General features: G+C 38.8%; 1 long non-coding RNA gene across 1 annotated transcript in view; it reads right to left on the bottom strand.

Annotated features, from left to right (window-relative positions):
- LOC131934776 (uncharacterized) overlaps window positions 1–3,684 on the bottom strand; it is an 8,393-nt gene extending 4,709 nt beyond the window's left edge. Inside the window, exon 1 of the long non-coding RNA XR_009385838.1 lies at window positions 3,570–3,684. This is a non-coding gene — a long non-coding RNA (uncharacterized LOC131934776). The remainder of the gene's footprint in view (window positions 1–3,569) is intronic.
- Between the last annotated feature and the right edge of the window lie 14,368 nt (window positions 3,685–18,052).

Genomic DNA, 18,052 nt, shown 5'->3' with positions numbered 1-18,052 from the left:
CTGTGCCGTATATACACGTGTGTGCAAACACAGGTGTGTTGCGTATGTTTACTAATCATGTTGGTGCATCTACCATAAACATAACAAATGAACATGCGTGCAATCGAAATTGTGTTATATAAACGGGTACAAGTAGACTTGCAACATATACATATGTTAGACCACACTTGCAACATATACATATGTTAGACCACACTTGTGACATATATACACATGTGTGCAAACACAGGTGTGTTGCATATGTTTGCTAATCATGTGCCATATAAGTTAGTGCATCTGTCATAAACATAACAAACGAACATACGTGCAACCGAAATTGTGTTATATACACTGGTACAACTAGACTTGTAACATAACATATGTTAGTTCAAATTTGTGACATATACAATCAAAGTGTACTATATACCTTTGTGCAACTAAACTGGTACCATATACATGTACAACCAAATACATAATGTACCATATACATGTGTCCAACTAGACTTGTAACATATTCATATGTTAGACCAAACTTGTGACATATACAGCCAAAAGCGTACCATATACCTTTGTACAACTAAACTTGTGTTACATTTTTACAACCAAACTGTCCATATACATGTATACAGTCAAACTTTGTCCTTATACATGTATACAACCAAACTGTCCATATACATTTATACAAACAAATTGTCCATATACATGTATACAACCAAACTGTCCATATACATGTATACAGTCAAATTTTGTCCATATACATGTATACAACCAAACTGTCCATATACATGTATACAGTCAAATTTTGTCCATATACATGTATACAACCAAATGCTCACAATATAGTCCGACGTGGGCATAACTAAACGTGTTACATGTGTACAACTAACTGTGTACCATTTATGTGTACAACCGAAGGGTACCATCTACAAGTGTACAACCACCAAACTGGTACCATATAATGTACAACCAAATATACGTGAGCCATGTACATGCGTACATCCAACGTGTACATGCGTACAAACACATATGTACTATATATTTACAACCAAACACACATATATACCGTATCCGTGCGTACACCCAAACGTATACATTTACAACCAAACATATATGTACCATATACATGCGTAGACCCAATCGCGCCCCCATAATACCCAACACAGCCATAAACTTTTATTGACGCCCCTGTTGTAAATCTCCTTGTTAGCCATGAGAAAACCACAGAAGGACCCACTTTACCGCTGCTGAAAGTTAGCTTTTATTTACCCTATGGCCAGATAAAGTTGGCGTCTAAAAAAGCCACTTGAAAATTACTTTCTCCCCGTTTATCGCAGTTTTTCTAATGACGTCTGCCGGTGATTGAGAGTGCGGTGAATTGTCTGTTTACAATGACGAGTTTAGTCATAACCGTTTTAGTCAGACATTTTGAGGTTTTGTCGAAAAAAGTGTCACCAGTGTAAAACTTTGGTCATAAATGTGGAGTTTTGGTCCTAAATGTGTAAATGTTGAGTTTAGGTCCTAAATGTGCAAATATGGAGTTTAGGTCCTAAATGTGCAAATGTGGAGTTTAGGTCCTAAATGTGCAAATGTGGAGTTTAGGTCCTAAATGTGCAAATGTGGAGTTTAGGTCCTAAATGTGCAAATGTGGAGTTTAGGTCCTAAATGTGCAAATGTGGAGTTTAGGTCCTAAATGTGCAAATGTGGAGTTTAGGTCCTAAATGTGCAAACGTTGAGTTTAGGTCCCGAATGTGGAATTTCTTTCCTCAATCTGCAGATGTGGAGTTTAGGTCCCAAATTCGGACTTTGGGTCCCGAATGAGTTTAAGGGTCCCAAATGTAGAGTTTCGGTCCCAAATAGGTAAATGTGGAGTTTTGGTCACAAATGTGAAGTGTTTTATTATAAACGTCGATGTTTGTTTTTACCACGCATTCGGGATTTCGGGAAATTTGGACGGGGTTTGACGAAGTTTGGACGGGATTTAATGCAGTTTGAACAGGAAGTTTAGACGGGATTTGACGAAGTTTGGACGGGATTTGACGAAGTTTGGACGGGATTTGACGAAGTTTGGACGGGATTTGACGAAGTTTGGACGGGATTTGACGAAATTTGGTTAATCACATCTCAGCTTGTTGTTTTTGTTTTAAATGAAGTCAGCATTGACAGCTTGATCGACAGTTTAAGTCGAAGGTATTTCCACGTTATTTTTTTTTAGTTTCCTGACGTTGGGGATAAAAAAAAATTACGACAGTAGCGGTAGAGATGGGAGGGGGTGGGGGTCAGGGGGAGGAGGGGGAGGGGCTGACGTTACGCTCAAGTGTCAGAACAGTTTGTAAAAGTTTTCAAAATTTCCTGGGGTTAAAAATATTTTCGGGCATTAGTGGGGTAGGTTAATTTGACCTAAGATTATGAAAAGTCACTCTGATCGTAGGCTATCAAAGGGTTGGTGACCGTAGGCTATTGAAGGGTCAGTCTGATCGTGGGCTATTGAAAGGTCAGTCTGACCCTAGGCTATCGAATGGTCAGACTGACCCTAGGCTATTGAAAGGTCAGTCTGATCGTAGGCTATAGAAGGGTCAGTGTGACCCTAGGCTATCGAAGGGTTGGTGACCGTAGGCTATCAAAACTCAGTCTGACAGTTGGCTATTGAAAGGTCAGTCTGACCCTAGGCTATCGAATGGTCAGACTGACCCTAGGCTAACGAAGGGTAAGTTTAATATTAGGCTACCGAGGAAGGAAAAGTCAAGGATTTATCAAACATAAAAATGGAACTGTACACGGGTATGTGTCTTTAGACGAATGGTTAACTTTATTAATAACACAATACTTTTATAGGCCGAGGTGAAACGTAACAGGTTAACTCTACTTCATCTGCCGCACCGAATGATTGAGTCTATCTTACTTTTACCCAACGTCGCCTCCTACCCTAGCCCTCTCTATAAACCTAACTAGACTCTACCTATCTTAACGATGAAAATATGCATTAAATTAGTGTACGTGTGTGTATGTGAGTGTGTCTACAAGCGTCTAATTAATTGTTATATTTAACACAAAGAACCATAATCTGTCACTAGACTAGTAGTGTAAGCGACTCTGGAGCCGTAGGCTGCCGACCCATAACCTAACCCTGACCCCTAACACCCTAACCCTGACCCCTAACCCCTATATAATCAGAAAAGTGCCCTGATTTACTTAACCAAACCTGCACCTATCCAATGAAATATTCGGACAAGTTTTTCATTGAAAACATTGAACATTGATTCGTAGATGTGTTGTCTTTAATTCGACTCAATGGTAGATGAGTTACATTAAAAGTTGCCGTTAATGAAAACTATATGTTGTTAATGAGATGAATAAATGTTGTAAATAGAGAGAATATGTCTAACGAAACATAATGTAAATAAGTAGAATAATGTTGTTAATGAACTGATGTCTTTAATCAAATGATTTTGCCATCAATGAAAAAGATCGCTAATGTTGAGAATGTTATCGTGTGTTGAAGAATGTGCTAACACGCCTGCACTCCCAGCTAGTAACTTGAGAATGTTGTCGTGAATGTAAGGAATGTTACCAAATAAAACGGAGTTACGTACCTTAATCCACAGCTCAAGAATGTTTTCCAACATAACCCTAACCCACAACACCACGTGAGGAGACCGGTGTGTCTCTACCTGGGTCTACAGATCGTCAGGTCGCAGAGAAAAAAAAAATCTCCCTCGCCAAGCTATGGCCTTGTCCCCTGTCATTTCACCCGTAAATAATAGAGGGTGCTTTGCTAGTCAGCGAGAGGGGGGTGGGGTGGGGTGGGATAATACCTGGCGGTATTGTGGAAGGGATAAAGGGGGACGACTGGGAAAGTAAAGGGTGTATCACGGGCGGGTAACTGTGTCACACACGGCCTAACTGTGTCCGACACAGTTAAAAAAAAGGGAGGTGGGGGTGGAAAGGAGGAGGTGAAATTTTGCTTAAAAATAGCACACACACCGAGGGGGGTTATTAGGGGTGGGTTTTTTTTTATTTTTGTACAAACTGGGAACAGTGAGTGTGGTTACCAAAAGCAGACGTGCAATTAGAAATTGATTTTCGCAGATAAGACTGTCATAAACGGGTCTAATGTCTTGTTTTACTACTGTGGGTAAACTGCGAGCCACTAGGGCAAGTCGATGGTTTATTTTTGGGTAGACTTGGTCCAAGCTCCGTCAGGCAAATACATAGGTAGAGTTTAGTTTAGGTACCAACAGGTAGTCACATACAGCCAACAGGTAGTCACATATAGCCAACAAGTAGTCACATATAGCCAACAGGTATATAGCCAACAGGTAGTCACATATAGCCAACAAGTAGTCACATATAGCCAACAAGTAGTCACATATAGCCAATGGTCACATATAACCAACAGGTAGTCACATATAACCAACAGGTAGTTACATATAGCCAACAGGTAGTCACATATAGCCAACAGGTATATAGCCAACAGGTAGTCACATATAGCCAACAGGTATATAGCCAACAGGTAGTCACAAATAGCCAATGGTCACATATAACCAACGGGTAGTCACATATAACCAACAGGTAGTCACATATAGCCAATAGGTAGTTACATATAGCCAACAGGTAGTCACATATAGCCAACAGGTAGTCACATATAGCCAATGGTCACATATAACCAACAGGTAGTCACATATAGCCAACAGGTAGTCACATATAGCCAACAGGTAGTCACATATAACCAACAGGTAGTCACATATAGCCAACAGGTAGTCACATATAACCAACAGGTATTCACATATAACCAACCTGCACTTGTCAAGGGTCCCCCAGCGTCACTTTATGATGGGGTAATTAACTAACGTATTTTGTTGGGACAAAAACATCTTAAAGAGCCATTTAATTTTTAACACATATGACTTGTGCAGGTGAGTTTGGCTATACTAAAAGTAAAAGTGATAGTTTTTACTCTTTGTTGTAACAAGATAAAGACGAATGTGAAGACAAAGGACTAATCAAACTTGGAAATGTGATGTTGAGGGAATGTAACAATTAAATCTATGTGACAAGCTAGCTTTAAGCGAGTAGACACAATACAAATAGAGGTTGAATATATATTATTTTAAAGACGATAATCACAAATTAACCACCATATTTAACTAACTTATTTAACGACCAAATTTGATCAGCCTTTTTAGCCTCCAAATCCCATTAGCCCTGTTAATCAGCAAGTCTTTGAGTATTTGAACAATCAAGTGCGAATTAATTCCCTTAAACTCTCAGAGTTCCCATTGCGCTTCTAGTGTGTGTAGGCTTTTATCTAATCTTCCCAAATAAATGATTTAACGTGCATTCTATTGACACAAAAACTTATCTACAAAGCCATAAAAGTACTATTTAATACAGTTTCAACTGAAATCAGTTGTCGGCCTTTACATCAGCGATATATCTGTAAGGAGTTGAAGTTTGTTCGTACTAAAACGGATTGTGATTTGATGTTTTCTTAAGCTACTCAAGATAACAGGGACCTGTATAATTGTATGTAAATTTGCCATAGGCAGTGGCGGCGCCTTTTTAATATGTTGTATCATATATTATGAGAGTTAGTAATAAACATCTAAAGCCATTTGTTAGTGGACAAATATGTAATTTAATCAAAGAAAATCATCTCCTATATTTAGGAAAAGGATGTTTACATCGCGATAAAGTTATTATTTAGTTGATTAAGAAATTGGACATGTTATAGTTTAGATGTATGTCACAAGGTATTGTTTACATGTATGTAACAAAGTATAGTTTAGATTATGTGACAAGGTATAGTTTAGATGTGTGTCACAAGGTATAGTTTAGATGTGTGTGAAAAGGAATAGTTTAGATGTGTGTGAAAAGGTATAGTTTAGATGTGTGTCACAAGGTATAGTTTAGATGTGTGTGAAAAGGTACAGTTTAGATGTGTGTGAAAAGGTATAGTTTAGATGTGTGTGAAAAGGTATAGTTTAGATGTGTGTCACAAGGTACAGTTTAGATGTGTGTGAAAAGGAATAGTTTAGAAGTGTGTGAAAAGGTATAGTTTAGATGTGTATGAAAAGGTATAGTTTTGATGTGTCTCACAAGCTATAGTTTAGATTTGTATGACAAAGTTTAGGTTAGATGTTTATGACATTATATAACTTAAATGAGAGCGACATGATATAGTTTTCATAACAAGCTTACGTGTCTGTCATATGTCATTATCATTTGTCATCATCGTTTGTCTGTCACATGTCGGCATTAGTTGTCAGTCACATGAGAACATTATGTTTTGTCAGCAAATGTCTGTCACACATCTGCCATCGTCACGATCAGCTGTCTGTCATTAATAGAAGAAAAATTCAGTCAGACAACAATCACAGCTAGTGTTATGTACAGGTTCATACCGATGGTTTCTTGTATTTGTATAGGGCCTATATTTTTACCACAAGTAATGACCAGTGGTCTCTAATCCTACTGGCTCAGTGATCTTATCAATGTTAAAGTCGTTAACAGGTAGTCACGAATAGGGAGAGTCAACTACACATTATTATCTACACAGTAGGCCTAATATTGAAATATTACCACAATATACATGTTTTGAAATATATACAAGATGCAGTAACAACACTGATCAAGTTATCACAAAAAATATCAAAACAAGGATCACAATCTAAGCCAGTAAAACATAAACATTGTTTTTAAACGATAATCCCTCCATTATCCCATTCACTTAGTTAAGCTCACATAGATTAACTTTGTTGACATCCACGAAAAGCGAATTAATCGTATACTCCAGATCTACACAGATGTGTAACAGATAGCATTGTTATTGTTAATGAAAATGAAATGTTGCTCTAGATCTAAGCACAGATTAATTGAGTTCGGTCCATTATTTTCGTTTGACGCAATAAAAATTAATGCATACACACCTGCACATAGGTGAAACATGTGTATAATGCACACGCATGAACATAAACACATCAAACACAAACACATTGTACTCACCAAGTTATGATGAGTTAGTTGATGAATACATTGTCAATACCTTTATAAATAGATACCTAAACTACTAGTGATGAGTTGTTAAGTACTGGATTGATTTATTTAAATTTTTGTAAAAAAAAAATGTTATCGTTGAAAAACATTTCACAGGCATCAACAAGCATGAGATGACAGGGCACTGAGCACGTGATAACGATAACAATCACCACTGGTCGGCTGCCGACAAAGCAACAATAAAAGCCCGCTCTCAATGACTATCCCTCACTCACACACACACACTCGCTCTCCCCTCAGTCCTCGCGGCCCGCCCGTAGCTTTCCCTGAGACTTCCCCCGCCTCGCTTCCTACAGGTTCGACAACTCCAACATGTGGCAAGCCAGCGGATGGAATCGGCGGGCAGACGATGGAGCAAAACGCTGGAGGCACTCACGTCAAATTCAGATATTTGAGACGTTTCAACTAAATACAGTTTAGAAATTTTCCGTTGCTGGATCAGGTGCTTGAATTCATTAATTAGGTCGTGCTTCCAACGAAAGCGGCGGCCATTATTTATTAGTTATTTTGAGAAGCCAATGACGGAAAGAGATTAAAAAGACTATAAAAACAAATGATAATTGACGTCTTTATTTTTTAAATGGTCTAGTTCTACATGAAGGCAATATAAAAACTATTAAAATATAAATTGTTCGTGTTCTTATATAACTAATAGTGTGTGTGTGTGAGTGTGTGTGAGAGAGAGAGAGAGAGAGAGAGAGAGCGTATGTGTGTAGCCTTGATAGCAAACACTATATGTGTACTTTTTCTAGAACTTTATTTAGGTGTGTATAAGCTAATAAAAAATTATATATATATATATATATATATATATATATATATATATATATATATATATATATATATATATATATATATATATACATATATATATATACAATTTCTATGAAAACTATATTTCAAGTTATACGTAAAATGTATATACACACATATTTCACACATAATTCATAAACACATAGTCAATAATGGCATGATTCTAAAACGAAATAAAAAGCATTCTAAAAACATTTCCTTTCCAAAACTGTCTCAAATTAATTTTACATTGTCTTATAAATTTAGAAGATCTATTATTAAAAAGTTGATTTTGTTTTTTTAATTTGTCTTTGTTTAAATGTACAGCTAATTGCTTTTTAATCCCTGTATTATTAATGAATCCGCTGTCATCATTGACTCCACCACAACTAGCACACAATATCGTCAGGTTCTCTTGCCTTACTTCAGAGGGTTCTGATGAAAGAGGTCGATTCAACAATTCCGGTCACCGGATCATTTTACACTTTGAGCTCTTTCAACAAGGGGCAGATCCGGTGACATTTTCCGTTGTCACTTTTTTTCAGGATGCCACGAAAATGTGACATTTTTAATTTGTAAAATGGGGTCACTGCTACATCCGCATGGGGGCGGTGCCGCCAGTTTAACCTTCAGTGTAATTAAGGCAATTTTCAAGGTATGTGGAGGTGGGGAGGTGGGGGGGGGGGGGTAGGAGTGTGAGAATAGCACCACATTGTTTTAGTGTCTGTATCTACATCTGCGTGTATGCATCTGTATCTGTGTGGTGTAACATATACGTGCGTGGTAGCACCAACATAATGTGTATGTTTGCACTTATGTTTATTTGTTTGCGCACCTATAATTGTATGCGTGTAGCTAGATTTGAAAAGTTGGATTGCTGCATTTATATTTTTGTATAGGGACGGCCTGGCAAAGCGTTAGAGAGCTAGACTGCTAAAATCTCGAATTCGAATTTGGGTTTAAGTCAGTGCAACGTCCCTGAGTCCACCCAGCTCTGACGGGTACCTGATTCAAAGTCAGGGAAAGTAAAGAAAACTGGGCATAGTGCTGACCACATTATCCCTTCATATACCGAGATCCAGAACTCTACTTCATCTGCCCAATGGAACACTAGGTCTAAAGAAGAATCTTTAATTTACTTACTAGTTTACCTATAATTGTATGCTGTCATCTATATTTTATGTTATCACGTATATGTGTATGTTTGCATCTATATTTTATATTATCACATATATTTTTTATAAGTGTTTGCATCTATATTTTATAGTATCATATATATATATATATATATATATATATATATATATATATATATATATATATATATATATATATATATATATATATATATATATATATATATATATATATATATATATGAAAACACCTAATGTAGATGCAAACAAACGAACATATATATATATATATATATATATATATATATATATATATATATATATATATATATATATATATATATATATGTATAATATATATATATATATATATATATATATATATATATATATATATATATATATATATATATATATATATATATATGTATATATGTATATATATATATATATATATATATATATATATAGGCCTATATATATATATATATATATATGTTCGTTTGTTTGCATCTATATTAGGTGTTTTCATGCACGCAGTAGTACACTGAACGTTGCACACATGGTGAGCGAAAAACCACGATTTACATCTAGGCACGTGCATGCTTGGGTGAGCACAGCGGAAATGCGAAAGTGGCAGAGACTAGATGAAAAAGCACGCGGGCGCCCGCACAATTGGTCAGGACTGTAGGGTTGGGGGCAGGGGGGTGGAGGGAAATCGCGTTGACCTTTCGCCGCATAATCGCGAAACTGACGACTAATTCAACACAACTGCGCCTGAACCTCATAAGAAACCACAATGATACACGTAGTAACTGATAACGGGATTCCTCTAGTTATTTACGATACAGCGGGTTCTAATTTTCGGCGTGTTTTAATCGAGAAGTTTTCTTTGATAAAAATCATGCGGACTCCCATGTATATAAGATCATGGTGGCGCCTCAGCCCAAAGCAACAAAGACTCATGACGCCCCATACAATATAACTTGGTGGCGCCATAACAAACATGACATCCTGGCGCCCTAAGCAGCAGAGAGCTGTGGCGTCCCTAGCAACCAAGACGAGTGACGCCTTATACAATATAACATAGTGACGCCCCTATCAACATGATACCATAGCGCCCTAAGCAACAGATTCATGGCGTCCTTTGCAATGTAATAACATACTGGCGCCCCAATCAACATGACATACTAGCGCCCTAAGCCACAGAGAGCTGTGGCGCCCCAAGCAACAGATTCATGACGCCCTATGCAACGTAATAATTTACTGGCGCCCCAATCAACAAGACATCCTGGCGCCCTAAGCAACAGAGATATCTCGCGCCCCAAGCAGCGGAGACTCGGGGCGCCACTGACGGATGATTATCTCCTCGGTCTGGGAGTCGCCGAGGTCGATCGATGACGTCACTGTCAGTATCAGTCTAAGGCGGTGGAACTTCTCTTGATGGATTGACCTGATTAGTGGCGCGTGCGGGAAATCGAATCGGGAATTTCCTGGTGACGTCAAACAATTGGGGAAAGTCTGCCAAGACTATGGAAACATCATGGATAATGTCGAACTATTGAGAAAAGTCTGCCAAGACTATTGAAACATCATGGATAATGTCGAACTATTGAGAAAAGTCTGCCAAGACTATGGAAACATCATGGATAATGTCACACTGTTGAAGAAAGTCTGCCAAGACTATTGAAATATAATGGATAATGTCACACTGTTGAAGAAAGTCTGCCAAGACTATTGAAATATAATGGATAATGTCACACTGTTGAAGAAAGTCTGCCAAGACTATTGAAACATCATGGAGAATGTCGAACGATTGAGAAAAGTCTGCCGAGATTATTAAAACTTTGCGGATAATTTCACACCGTTGTCGAAAGTCTGCCTAGACTATTAGAACATGGTTAATATCAAACTATTTAGAAAAGTCTGTTTAGATTATTAGATCAATTATACAATCAGACTCTAATTCTAAAGAACAAGGTGCACAGACGCGCCTAATCGTGGGACCTTCAATAGAGATTACACGGGGTTGTCGCGTTTGACGGGAATGCTGAGGTGGGTGTTGAAGACTGTATCACAACACATCATGTCTATGTCACAACCCCCGTCCGTACTGACACTCTGGTCGCTCTGAGAGTTGGGGGCAGGGGGCGGGGATGGGTAAGTGGTAGTTGAAGCGGGAAAATGTAGAGTCGGGAAAATGGTGGTAGAGTCGGGGGAAATGGTAGTAATGTCGGGAAAATGGTGGTAGTGTCGGGAAAATGGTGGTAGTGTCGGGAAAATGGTAGTAATGTCGGGAAAATGGTGGTAGTGTCGGGAAAATGGTTGTAGTGTCGGGAAAATGGTTCTAGTGTCGGGAAAATAGAATGAATGTCGGGAAAATGGTAGTAGAGTCGGGAAATGGGTAGTAGAACCGGGAAATAAGGTAGTTGAACCTACAAGTTGAACCTGGAGATGTTAAGGTGATAGAGTCGGCATCAAGTGACTAGAATCGTTGCCAAGGGTTACAGTCAGTGTCGGGGAGGGGAGGATAACCGCGGTTGGGTGGAACAAATTGTAACAAACCTGAATAATAGGGGGAGGGGAAGGGAAGTGTGGAGAGTTACTTTCAGGCATCTCTTTCAGTGTCCTCCCTCATCCTAACCCTCTTCGGAGCACATCCATCGGTTTCTCTCGCCCCCCCCCCCCCCCACCCCCCACCGCCTCCTTATGAAATATCGAAATATAAATAAAAACAATGTATATAATTTTAATAGAAAATATATAGGCCTACGAATGTCCGTCCCCCGTCCCCCCCCCCCGCATCACCGGAAGTTTTAAGTGCTCCGGGGGTGGGGTGGAGACTTCTGGAAAAACCCTGAGTATAGAGAGCCTGGAGCCATTTGGGGGCGGGGTGGGAATTCAAAATGTTTTTGTTTTTTTTTAACGGAAATGAAACAATTTAAAATCCGACACATTTGGTAGAGTGAGATACGTTTCGAAAAGTTACGTTTCTCTCAAGTAGGTTCAGATTCGACTGTCTGTTTTCACTGGTAGCTGGGTGTTAAAAAATCGAAGAAGCAGACGAACTCAGTGTCAATCTGTGCCTGGGATGGCCAACATTGACACAGCGGCAAGCGTCTGCTCAGCAAAACCTGCGAGTAGTCTCCCTGTGACTAGTCGCCGTCACATCTGCCCAGGCGGACTTCATGACTCCAAATACCAAAATCTAATTTTGGCGGGATTTCAATTTACGACTGGCAAATAGAACGGCGCGAACGTTAGTAGTCGATAAATGGTAAACTGTTTATCTCTTATCGGCTACTTTTTACTTTAGCTCTTTAACACAAATCTGGGGCCTACAAACAGTACTGTTGAGCTCTTCTGTTTTAACGCATTCCTCAGATTCAATGCCAATATCCTTCATGGAATTAAAACAATAATTTCTTTACAATTTCGTTTCATGTTACCCTGTCGAAAAGTAATAATAGCGCCGCATGTCAAATGACCGCTCATCTTTTTATCGTATCGTTAGCTCAGGGTATGAAGGCGACTACCAGCTTTCTTGGTTCCCTTAGATTAGCAGTTTCCCAACACTGGGGGTCGGGCCTCAGCGGGGGAAGGGCAGGGTCAACGGGGGAGGGGAGTGTAGACGTGCAAGGGTCAACAAGGGGGGGGGTGTAGACGTGCTAGGGTCAACTAGGGAGAGTGTAGACGTGCAAGGGTCAACGGAGGGAGGGGAGTGTAGACGTGCTAGGGTCAACGGAGGGAGGGGAGTGTAGACGTGCTAGGGTCAACGTGGGGGGAGTGTAGACGTGCTAGGGTCAACGGGGGGGGGGGGGGAGTGTAGACGTGCAAGGGTCAACGGGGAAAGTGTACACGTGCTAGGGTTAACGGGGGGGGGGGTGCATGAAAATTGTCACCCAAAATAATGTAAGATCTATATAGATACATTGATTATCCTAGTCCTGTGCATTGACTATCCTATCCCTATCCCAGTTAAAGACCAATAATGGTCAGGCGCTAGGTTATACTGTCAACATTATGAATCGTGTCAAGGCCACCTATAAAGACATGCGTTGAACGTGCTGTGATGAAAATACTTTTTATTTCTAAATCGTGACCCAGTAGCCGACTCCCGTTTTGTAAAATAGTGCTAGGTTGGGCAACACCGACAAGTTTTGGTCTTTCAATTGATGCAGCAAAGCTATTTAATACTTATTACTATTTTACTTGATATGAATTTTTTTTAAAAATAATAACCTGCTCAATTCGGTGAAATTCATAACCGATTTATCTTGGAGAGTCAAGCACTAAAAGAGAACATTAGACAGTTGCAATATGTCGACACATAAACACAAGCTCTAGAAGTTTCTACTAGTATTGTTAAAGCTACTCATCAGACAATTGAGGAAAAATATATTGATAAAAATTTGTAGCGAAAATCTATTATTTAAAAATTTAAACTATTATATAATGAATTTTTCACTTACGTTTCGTAAAAGGATTTTTTCTGTTTAAGAAAAAAAAACGATGTATTCCATTCGTATCCTTTTTGTAATCTCCCAGTGTTTTTGTGTGCTTGTAGTCTTTTATTGTAAGGTCGCGGTGCTTAGGATAAAAGTCTTTCTCCGTGACACGAATAGCTAGCCCTGAGATAAGGCAGAGGCGTCGCTAAATGGAACATTTGGGTGGCGTCGCTAAATGGAACATTTGGGTGGCGTCGTTAAACATTTGGGTGGCGTCGCTAAATGGAACATTTAGGTGGCGTCGCTAAATGGGACATTTGGGTGGCGTCGTTAAACATTTGGGTGGCGTCGCTAAATGGAACATTTAGGTGGCGTCGCTAAATGGGACATTTGGGTGGCGTCGTTAAACATTTGGGTGGCGTCGCTAAATGGAACATTTTGGTGGCGTCGCTAAATGGAACATTTGGGTGGCGTCGTTAAACATTTGGGTGGCGTCGCTAAATTGGACATTTGGGTGGCGTCGCTAAATTGGACATTTGGGTGGCGTCGTTAAACATTTGGGTGGCGTCGCTAAATGGGACATTTGGGTGGCGTCGCTAAATGGAACATTTAGGTGGCGTCGCTAAATGGAACATTTTGGTGGTGTCGCTAAACATGTGGGTGGCGTCGCTAAACATTCGGGTGGCGTCGCTAAACATTTGGGTGGCGTCGCTAAAAGGAACATTTGGGTGGAGTCGCTAAATGGAACATTTGGGTGGCGTCACTAAATGGGACATTTGGGTGGCGTCGCTAAACATTTTGGTGGCGTCGTTATATGGAACATTTGGGTGACGTTGATACATGGAACGTTTAGTGGAGTCACTACATGCACAAAGGACATAACAGAGTTGACGAGAATCCTTCCATCCTTATTGTTGATAAAGATAAAAATCATGATTTAGAACTTAAGCCAGAAAATAAATCAGAATTTTTTAATTTATTTTTTTAACATCAATGTTATAAAAGTTTCAAATCAAGATAACTTGAAAATATTTTTTAGCTTAAAGCTACATTTCTATTTTATTTTCATCAAGCCTAAGTTATATCCTGGAGTTTTATTTTCGTAAGACACACAATTAAAAAAGAATAATAACTCATAGTAATGTGTACTCAAAACTTTGCCTATTTGTTAAATGTAAACAATCCAATTGTTTTTGGCTTTTTCTTTTTTGTCCAGTTACCACAAAATGGTAAAAACATCAAGTGCATCCAACCTTTAAGTAAGTCCAACAACTATTAAGTCCAACAAAAAACTTCAACAGTCTGATAGCGGGGGGGGGGGGGGGGGTGCGGACCGAACCGGGTGACACCATTTAGGGGGGGGGGTGACACCAAGGCAAAAAAATAGCAAAATATATAGTGAAAAACTTGAGGGGGGGGTGCAAATCGAAAGTTTGAGGCGGGTGCAAATCGAAAACTTGAAAGTTTGTCCCCGGGAAGGGTCGCTACGCCTCTGGGGGATGACACAATTAAGTGCCGCACCGGGTGACACCCGACCTCGCTACGCCACTGTCTATTAATGCACTTTTTTGTGCGCATTTTTCCGTTGCGCATCTTACCAGTCACCGCAGTGAATAAAGCTGAGACCTGTACGTCATAGTTAAATTGTATGCCATGACGTGTTTGTGCTTTAGATAGTTAACAAAAGTCCTGATATATAGCGCATAACATGAAAAAACGGCATCATATAGCACTTTCATCTGAAGCATGTCTTAACTAACAAAACACATTTTATGATAATCTTAAATTAACTGGTTGTATGCGGAAATTAATAATTTTTAACACAGCATTTTTTAATGGAGCTTTTAATCTTTTGATTATTTTTTAAAGTTTCGACGTTAAATGCATTTTAAATCATCATTGATTGCACTTGTATCAGATTGTCGGTGTCCAGTGGCGTAGCGACCCTTCCCGGCGCCCGGGGACAAACTTTCAATTTGGCACCCCCTCGGGATCAACCTTTCAATTTTCGATTTGCTTTGCACCCCCCCCCCCCCTCGAACCCCCCTCATATATTTTTTTTATATTTATAAAGCAAAAATTTGTTTTTCCAACCCATTTTGGCGCCCCCTAATGTCGGCGCCCGGGGACATATGTACCCCCTGCCCCCCCCCCCTTCGCTACGCCTCTGTCGGTGTCCACATTCCTAGAAAGAGTGAGACATTTAAAAAAAGAACTTGCAATCAGTTTCTGGCTAATTTTGAATATGTTTATGTTTTAAAAGTTTCACTTAAATTATTCTGGTTTGGAGGTTTTAAAATGCGAAGGTGATTCTAAATTATTAAGTCCGATTATGTAAAGATGGTTAGAACGGTGTGTTTTGTGGTATTTTTAATAAATTGTGTTATCAGATACAAAAAGATTTTTTTTTTTTTTTAAATACAAGTTTTTGATTTTACAAACAATCATTTTCGTCAAAATAATCATTTGAAAAGCAATGTTTGTGACTTGATAAGTTGAAAGCGGTTTAAGTCAATGTTGGGGAAAAAATGTAGATCTAGTAAACAATAAATCAAGCCAGACACTAAAAATAAAATAAAATGTGCGCATTTGCCATTCTGCATTGTGTATTGTTATTTATAACGAGCCGACCCGCGGCATATCATACGCCGCTATTTAATTGTTTTTTTTTCTACTTTTCAGTAATACATAATTTGTGAATTCGACAGTACCAATGCTGCCACTGAAAATATTTGCTAACCCCCCCCCCCCCGTGAAAGCAGCCTCCTCTTAAATACCTCAAGTTTAAAATCGTTTCAAACTAAATTATCTGCCCCTAATAGCCGTCACTAAACCCGACTCTACGAATGTAAACATAGCGTGAACCACAGCTCACCAGACCATGTTGGGGTGGGGTGGTAGGGAGCGCGTTTACAGCTTGTTTTCTAGCGTCTCCTAGAAGAGAATTATATATATAGATAGATAAATAAGACCAACATTTTTTGGTCCAAGACATTAACATCTAAATAAATAAGACCAACATTTTTTGGTCCAAGACATTAACATCTAAATAAATAAGACCAACATTTTTTGGTCCAAGACATAAACAGTAAACTAGCATTTAGCACAGCAAAGGGATGTAACTCTGTATACAGGAGAAAGTTTCCCCATCGTGTAACCATTGTCTTAGTGAAATGGCTTGTTGCATATCTGCATTAATATCTAGACAAATTGTATATAAGGCATGGGCCTTATTTCTCGTCTAGAAGACTGCTAAGTAAAGTACAAATTAGACATTTTAAAAATCAGGAATAGTAACCATCTTCATGTAATTTACCATTTCAAAAAAAAAACATTTTTTACTAAGAAGCTGATAGCGTTATTTCACACATGGAATGTTAGGGGCTGTCAATATATTATTTCGTCACTCAAATAGTTATGTCAGTGACGTGCGGCGTAAACTGAGGGGGGGGGGGGGGGGGAGGATCAAGAAATATGGCGAAGAATGATTATCAATCAAAGGAGTTGTATGTGTGTTTAGGGGGGGGGGGGTGTTGCTGGGTTGGCATTAAAACACTAGTGTTTTACCTAGCCCAATAAATAGGACATAATTTAAATTAATTCCACCACATTGAGCGAGCTGTTTTTATCTGGTCGACTCTGAGATAGCATATCTAGACCAAAATATGAGCACAAATTTTAAAATACGAATACGCATATTCAATGTCAAGCGAGCATAAATATTTGTTCCGCTTATCTACATACATGTTCTCTCCTGTACTTTCTCATCGCCAGGGCCGAGCAGTGACCGGGGGAGGCAACAGACTGCGTCAATTGCTCGACCCCCCCCCCCCCCCCCCCCCCATTTGAATGGACTCAACGGGAATTAAAACAAAAGTTAAGTAAGAATAAATAAAGTACAGCCCATTATTTGATTTTTTTTGTTCTCTACGCAACTTCAGAGTACTTTTTAGCGCAATTTCCATACTGGCAATTGCGATTATTAACTCGTATATGTGTCCGCGCTTTACGTCATATCTCCTCCTCAACGAAGCAATATCGAGGACTAGTTTCAAAAGCAAATATGTTAAGCAAGTTTGATTGTGGGCCATTAAAATTCCCGGAATTCCTTCCTGGATTTCCCGGAAAAGCCAAAAAACCTCGAAAAAAAAAGCAGTTTTTTGCCCATATCCCGGCAACCAGACCACTTTGCGACTTGAAACATTTACCAATCGATTCCTGCCATAATTTAGAACAATATTGCCGAAGAAAGTTTTCAAAAATATCATTTTGTTCGGTCACAAAAAATCAATTAAGGAAATTGCGCTTAAATTGTCACTAGACTTTTTATTAACTTCTTTCTTTTTAAGTTTTTGTTAATATGATTTATTGAATTTGATGTCTTTAAAATCTTTTCCTTTTAAAAAATTAATTTTCAAATTCTTTTTAAATATTTTTTTTTAATTTAAAAAAAAAAAAGCCTAAACCAGGGACACCAGCTAAATTAGTCTAATAACATGCGGCTATTTTTTTAATGTCATCATTGAAGAGTTATTTTGTTAACCACGCACTATTTAAACAAAACATTTATTTCAGTCACATGAAATCAGGAAGTTTAACATGTTCATTGCAGAGGAAAGCAGGCCTCATTTAATTTACTATATG

Source organism: Physella acuta, unplaced genomic scaffold (assembly GCF_028476545.2).
Source record: "Physella acuta isolate Inbredline_101_S28 unplaced genomic scaffold, ASM2847654v3 ptg000117l, whole genome shotgun sequence".
NCBI lineage: Eukaryota > Metazoa > Mollusca > Gastropoda > Physidae > Physella > Physella acuta.
The sequence above is the reverse complement of the archived record's forward strand: the minus strand, read 5'-3'. Positions and strand labels throughout refer to the sequence as shown.